This window comes from Labrus mixtus, unplaced genomic scaffold (assembly GCF_963584025.1).
Source record: "Labrus mixtus unplaced genomic scaffold, fLabMix1.1 SCAFFOLD_28, whole genome shotgun sequence".
NCBI lineage: Eukaryota > Metazoa > Chordata > Actinopteri > Labriformes > Labridae > Labrus > Labrus mixtus.
The window spans coordinates 324,561-340,788 of NW_026870158.1; positions in this window are offsets into that span (position 1 = coordinate 324,561).

Below are 16,228 nucleotides of genomic sequence, written 5' to 3' on the forward strand. Positions count from 1 at the left end.
AATTTTCATGAAGAAATTCGGCTTCAAAAAAGTTGAACGTTTTCATGAAGTATTTGGGCTTCAAAAAAGTTGAAAATTTTCATGAAGTATTTGGGCTTCAAAAAAGTTGAAAATATTCATGAAGAAATTCGGCTTCAAAAAAGTTGAAAATTTTCATGAAGTATTTGGGCTTCAAATTTTTTTTAAATTTTCATGAAGAAATTCGGCTTCAAAAAAGTTGAAAATTTTCATGAAGTATTTGGGCTTCAAAAAAGTTTAAAATTTTCATGAAGAAATTCGGCTTCAAAAAAGTTGAAAATTTTCATGAAGAAATTTGGCTTCAAAACAGTTGAAAATTTTCATGAAGAAATTCGGCTTCAAAAAAGTTTTCGCAAGGGGGGGGTGTTTCGTCTTTTTTCAACTTTTTCGTAAGGGGGGGGTGTTTCGTCTTTTTTCAACTTTTTCGTAAGAGGGGGGTGTTTCGTCTTTTTTCAACTTTTTCGTGAGGGGGGTGGGTCAATTGAAAGTATTCATGAAGAAATTCAGCTTCAAAAAAGTTGAAAATTTTCATGAAGAAATTCGGCTTCAAAAAAGTTGAAAATTTTCATGAAGTATTTGGGCTTCAAAAAAGTTGAAAATTTTCATTAAGAAATTCGGCTTCAAAAAAGTTTAAAATTTTCATGAAGAAATTCGGCTTCAAAAAAGTTGAAAATTTTCATGAAGTATTTGGGCTTCAAAATTTTTTTAAATTTTCATGAAGAAATTCGGCTTCAAAAAAGTTGAAAATTTTCATGAAGTATTTGGGCTTCAAAAAAGTTTAAAATTTTCATGAAGAAATTCGGCTTCAAAAAAGTTGAAAATTTTCATGAAGAAATTTGGCTTCAAAACAGTTGAAAATTTTCATGAAGAAATTCGGCTTCAAAAAAGTTTTCGCAAGGGGGGGGTGTTTCGTCTTTTTTCAACTTTTTCGTAAGGGGGGGGTGTTTCGTCTTTTTTCAACTTTTTCGTAAGAGGGGGGTGTTTCATCTTTTTTCAACTTTTTCGTGAGGGGGGTGGGTCAATTGAAAGTATTCATGAAGAAATTCAGCTTCAAAAAAGTTGAAAATTTTCACGAAGAAATTCGGCTTCAAAAAAGTTGAAAATTTTCATGAAGTATTTGGGCTTCAAAAAAGTTGAAAATTTTCATGAAGAAATTCGGCTTCAAAAAAGTTGAAAATTTTCATGAAGTATTTGGGCTTGAAATTTTTTTTAAATTTTCATGAAGAAATTCGGCTTCAAAAAAGTTTAAAATTTTCATGAAGTAATTCGGCTTCAAAACAGTTGAAAATTTTCATGAAGTATTTGGGCTTCAAAAAAGTTGAAAATTTTCATGAAGAAATTCGGCTTCAAAAAAGTTGAACGTTTTCATGAAGTATTTGGGCTTCAAAAAAGTTGAAAATTTTCATGAAGTATTTGGGCTTCAAAAAAGTTGAAAATATTCATGAAGAAATTCGGCTTCAAAAAAGTTGAAAATTTTCATGAAGTATTTGGGCTTCAAAATTTTTTTAAATTTTCATGAAGAAATTCGGCTTCAAAAAAGTTGAAAATTTTCATGAAGTATTTGGTCTTCAAAAAAGTTTAAAATTTTCATGAAGAAATTCGGCTTCAAAAAAGTTGAAAATTTTCATGAAGAAATTTGGCTTCAAAACAGTTGAAAATTTTCATGAAGAAATTCGGCTTCAAAAAAGTTTTCGCAAGGGGGGGGTGTTTCGTCTTTTTTCAACTTTTTCGTAAGGGGGGGGTGTTTCGTCTTTTTTCAACTTTTTCGTAAGAGGGGGGTGTTTCGTCTTTTTTCAACTTTTTCGTGAGGGGGGTGGGTCAATTGAAAGTATTCATGAAGAAATTCAGCTTCAAAAAAGTTGAAAATTTTCATGAAGAAATTCGGCTTCAAAAAAGTTGAAAATTTTCATGAAGTATTTGGGCTTCAAAAAAGTTGAAAATTTTCATTAAGAAATTCGGCTTCAAAAAAGTTTAAAATTTTCATGAAGAAATTCGGCTTCAAAAAAGTTGAAAATTTTCATGAAGTATTTGGGCTTCAAAATTTTTTTAAATTTTCATGAAGAAATTCGGCTTCAAAAAAGTTGAAAATTTTCATGAAGTATTTGGGCTTCAAAAAAGTTTAAAATTTTCATGAAGAAATTCGGCTTCAAAAAAGTTGAAAATTTTCATGAAGAAATTTGGCTTCAAAACAGTTGAAAATTTTCATGAAGAAATTCGGCTTCAAAAAAGTTTTCGCAAGGGGGGGGTGTTTCGTCTTTTTTCAACTTTTTCGTAAGGGGGGGGTGTTTCGTCTTTTTTCAACTTTTTCGTAAGAGGGGGGTGTTTCATCTTTTTTCAACTTTTTCGTGAGGGGGGTGGGTCAATTGAAAGTATTCATGAAGAAATTCAGCTTCAAAAAAGTTGAAAATTTTCACGAAGAAATTCGGCTTCAAAAAAGTTGAAAATTTTCATGAAGTATTTGGGCTTCAAAAAAGTTGAAAATTTTCATGAAGAAATTCGGCTTCAAAAAAGTTGAAAATTTTCATGAAGTATTTGGGCTTGAAATTTTTTTTAAATTTTCATGAAGAAATTCGGCTTCAAAAAAGTTTAAAATTTTCATGAAGTAATTCGGCTTCAAAACAGTTGAAAATTTTCATGAAGTATTTGGGCTTCAAAAAAGTTGAAAATTTTCATGAAGAAATTCGGCTTCAAAAAAGTTGAACGTTTTCATGAAGTATTTGGGCTTCAAAAAAGTTGAAAATTTTCATGAAGTATTTGGGCTTCAAAAAAGTTGAAAATATTCATGAAGAAATTCGGCTTCAAAAAAGTTGAAAATTTTCATGAAGTATTTGGGCTTCAAAATTTTTTTAAATTTTCATGAAGAAATTCGGCTTCAAAAAAGTTGAAAATTTTCATGAAGTATTTGGTCTTCAAAAAAGTTTAAAATTTTCATGAAGAAATTCGGCTTCAAAAAAGTTGAAAATTTTCATGAAGAAATTTGGCTTCAAAACAGTTGAAAATTTTCATGAAGAAATTCGGCTTCAAAAAAGTTTTCGCAAGGGGGGGGTGTTTCGTCTTTTTTCAACTTTTTCGTAAGGGGGGGGTGTTTCGTCTTTTTTCAACTTTTTCGTAAGAGGGGGGTGTTTCGTCTTTTTTCAACTTTTTCGTGAGGGGGGTGGGTCAATTGAAAGTATTCATGAAGAAATTCAGCTTCAAAAAAGTTGAAAATTTTCATGAAGAAATTCGGCTTCAAAAAAGTTGAAAATTTTCATGAAGTATTTGGGCTTCAAAAAAGTTGAAAATTTTCATTAAGAAATTCGGCTTCAAAAAAGTTTAAAATTTTCATGAAGAAATTCGGCTTCAAAAAAGTTGAAAATTTTCATGAAGTATTTGGGCTTCAAAATTTTTTTAAATTTTCATGAAGAAATTCGGCTTCAAAAAAGTTGAAAATTTTCATGAAGTATTTGGGCTTCAAAAAAGTTTAAAATTTTCATGAAGAATTTCGGCTTCAAAAAAGTTGAAAATTTTCATGAAGAAATTTGGCTTCAAAACAGTTGAAAATTTTCATGAAGAAATTCGGCTTCAAAAAAGTTTTCGCAAGGGGGGGGGTGTTTCGTCTTTTTTCAACTTTTTCGTAAGGGGGGGGTGTTTCGTCTTTTTTCAACTTTTTCGTAAGAGGGGGGTGTTTCGTCTTTTTTCAACTTTTTCGTGAGGGGGGTGGGTCAATTGAAAGTATTCATGAAGAAATTCAGCTTCAAAAAAGTTGAAAATTTTCATGAAGAAATTCGGCTTCAAAAAAGTTGAAAATTTTCATGAAGTATTTGGGCTTCAAAAAAGTTGAAAATTTTCATGAAGAAATTCGGCTTCAAAAAAGTTGAAAATTTTCATGAAGTATTTGGGCTTGAAATTTTTTTTAAATTTTCATGAAGAAATTCGGATTCAAAAAAGTTGAAAATTTTCATAAAGAAATTCGGCTTCAAAAAAGTTGAAAATTTTCATGAAGTATTTGGGCTTGAAATTTTTTTTAAATTTTCATGAAGAAATTCGGCTTCAAAAAAGTTTAAAATTTTCATGAAGTAATTCGGCTTCAAAACAGTTGAAAATTTTCATGAAGTATTTGGGCTTCAAAAAAGTTGAAAATTTTCATGAAGAAATTCGGCTTCAAAAAAGTTGAACGTTTTCATGAAGTATTTGGGCTTCAAAAAAGTTGAAAATTTTCATGAAGTATTTGGGCTTCAAAATTTTTTTAAATTTTCATGAAGAAATTCGGCTTCAAAAAAGTTGAAAATTTTCATGAAGTATTTGGGCTTCAAAAAAGTTGAAAATTTTCATGAAGTATTTGGGCTTCAAAAAAGTTGAAAATTTTCATGAAGAAATTTGGCTTCAAAACAGTTGAAAATTTTCATGAAGAAATTCGGCTTCAAAAAAGTTTTCGCAAGGGGGGGGTGTTTCGTCTTTTTTCAACTTTTTCGTAAGGGGGGGGTGTTTCGTCTTTTTTCAACTTTTTCGTAAGAGGGGGGTGTTTCGTCTTTTTTCAACTTTTTCGTGAGGGGGGTGGGTCAATTGAAAGTATTCATGAAGAAATTCAGCTTCAAAAAAGTTGAAAATTTTCATAAAGAAATTCGGCTTCAAAAAAGTTGAAAATTTTCATGAAGTATTTGGGCTTCAAAAAAGTTGAAAATTTTCATTAAGAAATTCGGTTTCAAAAAAGTTTAAAATTTTCATGAAGAAATTCGGCTTCAAAAAAGTTGAAAATTTTCATGAAGTATTTGGGCTTGAAAATTTTTTTAAATTTTCTTGAAGAAATTCGGCTTCAAAAAAGTTTAAAATTTTCATGAAGTATTTGGGCTTCAAAAAAGTTGAAAATTTTCATGAAGAAATTCGGCTTCAAAAAAGTTGAACGTTTTCATGAAGTATTTGGGCTTCAAAAAAGTTGAAAATTTTCATGAAGTATTTGGGCTTCAAAAAAGTTGAAAATTTTCATAAAGAAATTCGGCTTCAAAAAAGTTGAAAATTTTCATGAAGTATTTGGGCTTGAAATTTTTTTTAAATTTTCATGAAGAAATTCGGATTCAAAAAAGTTTAAAATTTTCATGAAGTAATTCGGCTTCAAAACAGTTGAAAATTTTCATGAAGTATTTGGGCTTCAAAAAAGTTGAAAATTTTCATGAAGAAATTCGGCTTCAAAAAAGTTGAACGTTTTCATGAAGTATTTGGGCTTCAAAAAAGTTGAAAATTTTCATGAAGTATTTGGGCTTCAAAATTTTTTTAAATTTTCATGAAGAAATTCGGCTTCAAAAAAGTTGAAAATTTTCATGAAGTATTTGGGCTTCAAAAAAGTTGAAAATTTTCATGAAGTATTTGGGCTTCAAAAAAGTTGAAAATTTTCATGAAGAAATTTGGCTTCAAAACAGTTGAAAATTTTCATGAAGAAATTCGGCTTCAAAAAAGTTTTCGCAAGGGGGGGGTGTTTCGTCTTTTTTCAACTTTTTCGTAAGGGGGGGGTGTTTCGTCTTTTTTCAACTTTTTTGTAAGAGGGGGGTGTTTCATCTTTTTTCAACTTTTTCGTGAGGGGGGTGGGTCAATTGAAAGTATTCATGAAGAAATTCGGCTTCAAAAAAGTTGAAAATTTTCATAAAGAAATTCGGCTTCAAAAAAGTTGAAAATTTTCATGAAGTATTTGGGCTTCAAAAAAGTTGAAAATTTTCATTAAGAAATTCGGTTTCAAAAAAGTTTAAAATTTTCATGAAGAAATTCGGCTTCAAAAAAGTTGAAAATTTTCATGAAGTATTTGGGCTTGAAAATTTTTTTAAATTTTCATGAAGAAATTCGGCTTCAAAAAAGTTTAAAATTTTCATGAAGTATTTGGGCTTCAAAAAAGTTGAAAATTTTCATGAAGAAATTCGGCTTCAAAAAAGTTGAACGTTTTCATGAAGTATTTGGGCTTCAAAAAAGTTGAAAATTTTCATGAAGTATTTGGGCTTCAAAAAAGTTGAAAATTTTCATAAAGAAATTCGGCTTCAAAAAAGTTGAAAATTTTCATGAAGTATTTGGGCTTGAAATTTTTTTTAAATTTTCATGAAGAAATTCGGCTTCAAAAAAGTTTAAAATTTTCATGAAGTAATTCGGCTTCAAAACAGTTGAAAATTTTCATGAAGTATTTGGGCTTCAAAAAAGTTGAAAATTTTCATGAAGAAATTCGGCTTCAAAAAAGTTGAACGTTTTCATGAAGTATTTGGGCTTCAAAAAAGTTGAAAATTTTCATGAAGTATTTGGGCTTCAAAATTTTTTTAAATTTTCATGAAGAAATTCGGCTTCAAAAAAGTTGAAAATTTTCATGAAGTATTTGGGCTTCAAAAAAGTTGAAAATTTTCATGAAGTATTTGGGCTTCAAAAAAGTTGAAAATTTTCATGAAGAAATTTGGCTTCAAAACAGTTGAAAATTTTCATGAAGAAATTCGGCTTCAAAAAAGTTTTCGCAAGGGGGGGGTGTTTCGTCTTTTTTCAACTTTTTCGTAAGGGGGGGGTGTTTCGTCTTTTTTCAACTTTTTCGTAAGAGGGGGGTGTTTCGTCTTTTTTCAACTTTTTCGTGAGGGGGGTGGGTCAATTGAAAGTATTCATGAAGAAATTCGGCTTCAAAAAAGTTGAAAATTTTCATAAAGAAATTCGGCTTCAAAAAAGTTGAAAATTTTCATGAAGTATTTGGGCTTCAAAAAAGTTGAAAATTTTCATTAAGAAATTCGGTTTCAAAAAAGTTTAAAATTTTCATGAAGAAATTCGGCTTCAAAAAAGTTGAAAATTTTCATGAAGTATTTGGGCTTGAAAATTTTTTTAAATTTTCATGAAGAAATTCGGCTTCAAAAAAGTTTAAAATTTTCATGAAGTATTTGGGCTTCAAAAAAGTTGAAAATTTTCATGAAGAAATTCGGCTTCAAAAAAGTTGAACGTTTTCATGAAGTATTTGGGCTTCAAAAAAGTTGAAAATTTTCATGAAGTATTTGGGCTTCAAAAAAGTTGAAAATATTCATGAAGAAATTCGGCTTCAAAAAAGTTGAAAATTTTCATGAAGTATTTGGGCTTCAAAATTTTTTTAAATTTTCATGAAGAAATTCGGCTTCAAAAAAGTTGAAAATTTTCATGAAGTATTTGGGCTTCAAAAAAGTTGAAAATTTTCATGAAGTATTTGGGCTTCAAAAAAGTTGAAAATATTCATGAAGAAATTTGGCTTCAAAACAGTTGAAAATTTTCATGAAGAAATTCGGCTTCAAAAAAGTTTTCGCAAGGGGGGGGTGTTTCGTCTTTTTTCAACTTTTTTGTAAGGGGTGGGTGTTTCGTCTTTTTTCAACTTTTTCGTAAGAGGGGGGTGTTTCGTCTTTTTTCAACTTTTTCGTGAGGGGGGTGGGTCAATTGAAAGTATTCATGAAGAAATTCGGCTTCAAAAAAGTTGAAAATTTTCATGAAGAAATTCGGCTTCAAAAAAGTTGAAAATTTTCATGAAGTATTTGGGCTTCAAAAAAGTTGAAAATTTTCATTAAGAAATTCGGCTTCAAAAAAGTTTAAAATTTTCATGAAGAAATTCGGCTTCAAAAAAGTTGAACGTTTTCATGAAGTATTTGGGCTTCAAAAAAGTTGAAAATTTTCATGAAGTATTTGGGCTTCAAAATTTTTTTAAATTTTCATGAAGAAATTCGGCTTCAAAAAAGTTGAAAATTTTCATGAAGTATTTGGGCTTCAAAAAAGTTGAAATATTTTCATGAAGTATTTGGGCTTCAAAAAAGTTGAAAATATTCATGAAGAAATTTGGCTTCAAAACAGTTGAAAATTTTCATGAAGAAATTCGGCTTCAAAAAAGTTTTCGCAAGGGGGGGGTGTTTCGTCTTTTTTCAACTTTTTCGTAAGAGGGGGGTGTTTCGTCTTTTTTCAACTTTTTCGTGAGGGGGGTGGGTCAATTGAAAGTATTCATGAAGAAATTCGGCTTCAAAAAAGTTGAAAATTTTCATAAAGAAATTCGGCTTCAAAAAAGTTGAAAATTTTCATGAAGTATTTGGGCTTCAAAAAAGTTGAAAATTTTCATTAAGAAATTCGGTTTCAAAAAAGTTTAAAATTTTCATGAAGAAATTCGGCTTCAAAAAAGTTTAAAATTTTCATGAAGTATTTGGGCTTCAAAAAAGTTGAAAATTTTCATGAAGAAATTCGGCTTCAAAAAAGTTGAACGTTTTCATGAAGTATTTGGGCTTCAAAAAAGTTGAAAATTTTCATGAAGTATTTGGGCTTCAAAAAAGTTGAAAATATTCATGAAGAAATTCGGCTTCAAAAAAGTTGAAAATTTTCATGAAGTATTTGGGCTTCAAAATTTTTTTAAATTTTCATGAAGAAATTCGGCTTCAAAAAAGTTGAAAATTTTCATGAAGTATTTGGGCTTCAAAAAAGTTGAAAATTTTCATGAAGTATTTGGGCTTCAAAAAAGTTGAAAATATTCATGAAGAAATTTGGCTTCAAAACAGTTGAAAATTTTCATGAAGAAATTCGGCTTCAAAAAAGTTTTCGCAAGGGGGGGGTGTTTCGTCTTTTTTCAACTTTTTCGTAAGGGGGGGGTGTTTCGTCTTTTTTCAACTTTTTCGTAAGAGGGGGGTGTTTCGTCTTTTTTCAACTTTTTCGTGAGGGGGGTGGGTCAATTGAAAGTATTCATGAAGAAATTCGGCTTCAAAAAAGTTGAAAATTTTCATGAAGAAATTCGGCTTCAAAAAAGTTGAAAATTTTCATGAAGTATTTGGGCTTCAAAAAAGTTGAAAATTTTCATTAAGAAATTCGGCTTCAAAAAAGTTTAAAATTTTCATGAAGAAATTCGGCTTCAAAAAAGTTGAACGTTTTCATGAAGTATTTGGGCTTCAAAAAAGTTGAAAATTTTCATGAAGTATTTGGGCTTCAAAATTTTTTTAAATTTTCATGAAGAAATTCGGCTTCAAAAAAGTTGAAAATTTTCATGAAGTATTTGGGCTTCAAAAAAGTTGAAATATTTTCATGAAGTATTTGGGCTTCAAAAAAGTTGAAAATATTCATGAAGAAATTTGGCTTCAAAACAGTTGAAAATTTTCATGAAGAAATTCGGCTTCAAAAAAGTTTTCGCAAGGGGGGGGTGTTTCGTCTTTTTTCAACTTTTTCGTAAGAGGGGGGTGTTTCGTCTTTTTTCAACTTTTTCGTGAGGGGGGTGGGTCAATTGAAAGTATTCATGAAGAAATTCGGCTTCAAAAAAGTTGAAAATTTTCATAAAGAAATTCGGCTTCAAAAAAGTTGAAAATTTTCATGAAGTATTTGGGCTTCAAAAAAGTTGAAAATTTTCATTAAGAAATTCGGTTTCAAAAAAGTTTAAAATTTTCATGAAGAAATTCGGCTTCAAAAAAGTTTAAAATTTTCATGAAGTATTTGGGCTTCAAAAAAGTTGAAAATTTTCATGAAGAAATTCGGCTTCAAAAAAGTTGAACGTTTTCATGAAGTATTTGGGCTTCAAAAAAGTTGAAAATTTTCATGAAGTATTTGGGCTTCAAAAAAGTTGAAAATATTCATGAAGAAATTCGGCTTCAAAAAAGTTGAAAATTTTCATGAAGTATTTGGGCTTCAAAATTTTTTTAAATTTTCATGAAGAAATTCGGCTTCAAAAAAGTTGAAAATTTTCATGAAGTATTTGGGCTTCAAAAAAGTTGAAAATTTTCATGAAGTATTTGGGCTTCAAAAAAGTTGAAAATATTCATGAAGAAATTTGGCTTCAAAACAGTTGAAAATTTTCATGAAGAAATTCGGCTTCAAAAAAGTTTTCGCAAGGGGGGGGTGTTTCGTCTTTTTTCAACTTTTTCGTAAGGGGGGGGTGTTTCGTCTTTTTTCAACTTTTTCGTAAGAGGGGGGTGTTTCGTCTTTTTTCAACTTTTTCGTGAGGGGGGTGGGTCAATTGAAAGTATTCATGAAGAAATTCGGCTTCAAAAAAGTTGAAAATTTTCATGAAGAAATTCGGCTTCAAAAAAGTTGAAAATTTTCATGAAGTATTTGGGCTTCAAAAAAGTTGAAAATTTTCATTAAGAAATTCGGCTTCAAAAAAGTTTAAAATTTTCATGAAGAAATTCGGCTTCAAAACAGTTGAAAATTTTCATGAAGTATTTGGGCTTCAAAAAAGTTGAAAATTTTCATGAAGAAATTCGGCTTCAAAAAAGTTGAACGTTTTCATGAAGTATTTGGGCTTCAAAAAAGTTGAAAATTTTCATGAAGTATTTGGGCTTCAAAAAAGTTGAAAATATTCATGAAGAAATTCGGCTTCAAAAAAGTTGAAAATTTTCATGAAGTATTTGGGCTTCAAAATTTTTTTAAATTTTCATGAAGAAATTCGGCTTCAAAAAAGTTGAAAATTTTCATGAAGTATTTGGGCTTCAAAAAAGTTGAAAATTTTCATGAAGTATTTGGGCTTCAAAAAAGTTGAAAATATTCATGAAGAAATTTGGCTTCAAAACAGTTGAAAATTTTCATGAAGAAATTCGGCTTCAAAAAAGTTTTCGCAAGGGGGGGGTGTTTCGTCTTTTTTCAACTTTTTCGTAAGGGGGGGGTGTTTCGTCTTTTTTCAACTTTTTCGTAAGAGGGGGGTGTTTCGTCTTTTTTCAACTTTTTCGTGAGGGGGGTGGGTCAATTGAAAGTATTCATGAAGAAATTCGGCTTCAAAAAAGTTGAAAATTTTCATGAAGAAATTCGGCTTCAAAAAAGTTGAAAATTTTCATGAAGTATTTGGGCTTCAAAAAAGTTGAAAATTTTCATTAAGAAATTCGGCTTCAAAAAAGTTTAAAATTTTCATGAAGAAATTCGGCTTCAAAACAGTTGAAAATTTTCATGAAGTATTTGGGCTTCAAAAAAGTTGAAAATTTTCATGAAGAAATTCGGCTTCAAAAAAGTTTTCGCAAGGGGGGGGTGTTTCGTCTTTTTTCAACTTTTTCGTAAGGGGGGGGTGTTTCGTCTTTTTTCAACTTTTTCGTAAGAGGGGTGTGTTTCGTCTTTTTTCAACTTTTTCGTGAGGGGGTGTGTCAATTGAAAATATTCATGAAGAAATTCGGCTTCAAAAAAGTTTTCGCAAGGGGGGGGTGTTTCGTCTTTTTTCAACTTTTTCGTAAGGGGGGGGTGTTTCGTCTTTTTTCAAATTTTTCGTAAGAGGGGGGAGTTTCGTCTTTTTTCAACTTTTTCGTGAGGGGGGTGGGTCAATTGAAAGTATTCATGAAGAAATTCGGCTTCAAAAAAGTTGAAAATTTTCATGAAGTATTTGGGCTTCAAAAAAGTTGAAAATTTTCATGAAGAAATTCGGCTTCAAAAAAGTTTTCGCGAGGGGGGGGTGTTTCATCTTTTTTCAACTTTTTCGTAAGGGGGGGGTTTTTTGTCTTTTTTCAACTTTTTCGTAAGGGGGGGTGTTTCGTCTTTTTTCAACTTTTTCGCGAGGGGGGGTGGGTTAATTGAAAATATTCATGAAGAAATTCGGCTTCAAAAAAGTTGAAAATTTTCATGAAGAAATTCGGCTTCAAAAAAGATGAACGTTTTCATGAAGTATTTGGGCTTCAAAAAAGTTGAAAATTTTCATGAAGTATTTGGGCTTCAAAAAAGTTGAAAATTTTCATGAAGTATTTGGGCTTCAAAAAAGTTGAAAATATTCATGAAGAAATTCGGCTTCAAAACAGTTGAAAATTTTCATGAAGAAATTCGGCTTCAAAAAAGTTTTCGCAAGGGGGGGGTGTTTCGTCTTTTTTCAACTTTTTCGTAAGGGGGGGGTGTTTCGTCTTTTTTCAACTTTTTCGTAAGGGGTGGGTGTTTCGTCTTTTTTCAACTTTTTCGCGAGGGGGGGTGGGTCAATTGAAAATTTTCATGAAGATATTCGGCTTCAAAAAAGTTTAAAATTTTCATGAAGAAATTCGGCTTCAAAAAAGATGAACATTTTCATGAAGTATTTGGGCTTCGAAAAAGTTGAAAATTTTCATGAAGTATTTGGGCTTCAAAAAAGTTGAAAATTTTCATGAAGAAATTCGGCTTCAAAAAAGTTGAAAATTTTCATGAAGTATTTGGGCTTCAAAAAAGTTGAAAATTTTCATGAAGAAATTCGGCTTCAAAAAAGTTTTCACGAGGGGGGGGTGTTTCGTCGTTTTTCAACTTTTTCGTAAGGGGGGGGTGTTTCGTCTTTTTTCAACTTTTTCGTAAGGGGGGGGTGTTTCGTCTTTTTTCAACTTTTTCGTAAGAGGGGGGTGTTTCGTCCTTTTTCAACTTTTTCGTGAGGGGGGGTGGGTCAATTGAAAATATTCATGAAGAAATTCGGCTTCAAAAAAGTTGAACATTTTCATGAAGTATTTGGGCTTCAAAAATGTTTTAAATTTTCATGAAGAAATTCGGCTTCAAAAAAGTTTAAAATTTTCATGAAGAAATTCGGCTTCAAAAAAGATGAAAATTTTCATGAAGTATTTGGGCTTCGAAAAAGTTGAAAATTTTAATGAAGAAATTGGTCTTCAAAAATTTTTTCGCAAGGGGGGGTGTTTCGTCTTTTTTCAACTTTTTCGTAAGGGGGGGTGTTTCCTCTTTTTTCAACTTTTTCATATGGGGGGGTTGGTCAATTGAAATTTTTCATGAAGTATTTGGGCTTCAAAAAAGTTGAAAATTTTCATGAAGTATTTGGGCTTCAAAAAAGTTGAAAATTTTCATGAAGAAATTCGGCTTCAAAAAAGTTGAACGTTTTCATGAAGTATTTGGGCTTCAAAAAAGTTGAAAATTTTCATGAAGTATTTGGGCTTCAAAAAAGTTGAAAATATTCATGAAGAAATTCGGCTTCAAAAAAGTAGAAAATTTTCATGAAGTATTTGGGTTTCAAAATATTTTTAAATTTTCATGAAGAAATTCGGCTTCAAAAAAGTTGAAAATTTTCATGAAGTATTTGGGCTTCAAAAAAGTTGAAAATTTTCATGAAGAAATTCGGCTTCAAAAAAGTTTTCACGAGGGGGGGGTGTTTCGTCGTTTTTCAACTTTTTCGTAAGGGGGGGGTGTTTCGTCTTTTTTCAACTTTTTCGTAAGAGGGGGGTGTTTCGTCCTTTTTCAACTTTTTCGTGAGGGGGGGTGGGTCAATTGAAAATATTCATGAAGAAATTGTTCTTCAAAAAAGTTTAAAATTTTCATGAAGAAATTCGGCTTCAAAAAGGTTGAAAATTTTCATGAAGTATTTGGGCTTCAAAAAAGTTGAAAATATTCATGAAGAAATTCGGCTTCAAAAAAGTTGAAAATTTTCATGAAGTATTTGGGCTTGAAATTTTTTTTAAATTTTCATGAAGAAATTCGGCTTCAAAAAAGTTTAAAATTTTCATGAAGAAATTCGGCTTCAAAAAAGTTGAAAATTTTCATGAAGTATTTGGGCTTCAAAAAAGTTGAAAATATTCATGAAGAAATTCGGCTTCAAAAAAGTTGAAAATTTTCATGAAGAAATTCGGCTTCAAAAAAGTTGAAAATTTTCATGAAGTATTTGGGCTTCAAAAAAGTTGAAAATTTTCATGAAGAAATTCGGCTTCAAAAAAGTTTTCGCAAGGGGGGGGGTGTTTCGTCTTTTTTCAACTTTTTCGTAAGGGGGGGGTGTTTCGTCTTTTTTCAACTTTTTCGTTAGCGGGGGTGGGTCAATTGAAAATATTCATGAAGAAATTCGGCTTCAAAAAAGTTTTCGTAAGGGGGGGGGTGTTTCGTCTTTTTTCAACTTTTTCGTGAGATGGGGGTGTTTCGTCTTTTTTCAACTTTTTCGTGAGGGGGGGTGGGTCAATTGAAAATATTCATGGAGAAATTCAGCTTCAAAAAAGTTGAAAATTTTCATGAAGTATTTGGGCTTCAAAAAAGTTTAAAAATTTCATGAAAAAATTCGGCTTCAAAAAGGTTGAAAATTTTCATGAAGTATTTGGGCTTCAAAAATGTTTTAAATTTTCATGAAGAAATTCGGCTTCAAAAAAGTTTAAAATTTTCATGAAGAAATTCGGCTTCAAAAAAGATGAAAATTTTCATGAAGTATTTGGGCTTCAAAATAGTTGAAAATTTTCATGAAAAAATTCGGCTTCAAAAAAGATGAACGTTTTCATGAAGTATTTGGGCTTCAAAAAAGTTGAAAATTTTCATGAAGTATTTGGGCTTCAAAAAAGTTGAAAATATTCATGAAGAAATTCGGCTTCAAAAAAGTTGAAAATTTTCATGACGAAATTCGGCTTCAAAAAAGTTTTCGCGAGGGGGGGGTGTTTCGTCTTTTTTCAACTTTTTCGTAAGGGGGGGTGTTTCCTGTTTTTTCAACTTTTTCATAAGGGGGGGTTGGTCAATTGAAATTTTTCATGAAGTATTTGGGCTTCAAAAAAGTTGAAAATTTTCATGAAGTATTTGGGCTTCAAAAAAGTTGAAAATTTTCATGAAGTATTTGGGCTTCAAAAAAGTTGAAAATTTTCATGACGAAATTCGGCTTCAAAAAAGTTTTCGCGAGGGGGGGGTGTTTCGTCTTTTTTCAACTTTTTCGTAAGGGGGGGTGTTTCCTGTTTTTTCAACTTTTTCATAAGGGGGGGTTGGTCAATTGAAATTTTTCATGAAGTATTTGGGCTTCAAAAAAGTTGAAAATTTTCATGAAGTATTTGGGCTTCAAAAAAGTTGAAAATTTTCATGAAGTATTTGGGCTTCAAAAAAGTTGAAAATATTCATGAAGAAATTCGGATTCAAAAAAGTTGAAAATTTTCATGAAGAAATTCGGCTTCAAAAAAGTTGAAAATTTTCATGAAGTATTTGGGCTTCAAAAAAGTTGAAAATATTCATGAAGAAATTCGGATTCAAAAAAGTTGAAAATTTTCATGAAGAAATTCGGCTTCAAAAAAGTTGAAAATTTTCATGAAGTATTTGGGCTTCAAAAAAGTTGAAAATTTTCATGAAGAAATTCGGCTTCAAAAAAGTTGAAAATTTTCATGAAGTATTTGGGCTTCAAAAAAGTTGAAAATTTTCATGAAGAAATTCGGCTTCAAAAAAGTTTTCGCAAGGGGGGGGTGTTTCGTCTTTTTTCAACTTTTTCGAAAGGGGGGGGTGTTTCGTCTTTTTTCAACTTTTTCGTAAGAGGGGGGTGTTTCGTCTTTTTTCAACTTTTTCGTGAGGGGGGTGGGTCAATTGAAAGTATTCATGAAGAAATTCGGCTTCAAAAAAGTTGAAAATTTTCATGAAGTATTTGGGCTTCAAAAAAGTTGAAAATTTTCATGAAGAAATTCGGCTTCAAAAAAGTTTTCGCAAGGGGGGGGTGTTTCGTCTTTTTTCAACTTTTTCGAAAGAGGGGTGTGTTTCGTCTTTTTTCAACTTTTTCGTGAGGGGGGGGTGTTTCGTCTTTTTTCAACTTTTTCGTAAGGGTGGAGTTTCGTCTTTTTTCAACTTTTTCGTGAGGGGGGTGGGTCAATCGTCTTTTTTCAACTTTTTCGTTAGCGGGGGTGGGTCAATTGAAAATATTCATGAAGAAATTCGGCTTCAAAAAAGTTGAAAATTTTCATGAAGTATTTGGGCTTCAAAAAAGTTGAAAATTTTCATGAAGAAATTCGGCTTCAAAAAAGTTTTCGCAAGGGGGGGGTGTTTCGTCTTTTTTCAACTTTTTCGAAAGAGGGGTGTGTTTCGTCTTTTTTCAACTTTTTCGTGAGGGGGGGGTGTTTCGTCTTTTTTCAACTTTTTCGCAAGGGGGGGGGTGTTTCGTCTTTTTTCAACTTTTTCGTAAGGGGGGGGTGTTTCGTCTTTTTTCAACTTTTTCGTTAGCGGGGGTGGGTCAATTGAAAATATTCATGAAGAAATTCGGCTTCAAAAAAGTTTTCGTAAGGGGGGGGGTGTTTCGTCTTTTTTCAACTTTTTCGTGAGATGGGGGTGTTTCGTCTTTTTTCAACTTTTTCGTGAGGGGGGGTGGGTCAATTGAAAATATTCATGGAGAAATTCAGCTTCAAAAAAGTTGAAAATTTTCATGAAGTATTTGGGCTTCAAAAAAGTTTAAAAATTTCATGAAAAAATTCGGCTTCAAAAAGGTTGAAAATTTTCATGAAGTATTTGGGCTTCAAAAATGTTTTAAATTTTCATGAAGAAATTCGGCTTCAAAAAAGTTTAAAATTTTCATGAAGAAATTCGGCTTCAAAAAAGATGAACGTTTTCATGAAGTATTTGGGCTTCAAAAAAGTTGAAAATTTTCATGAAGTATTTGGGC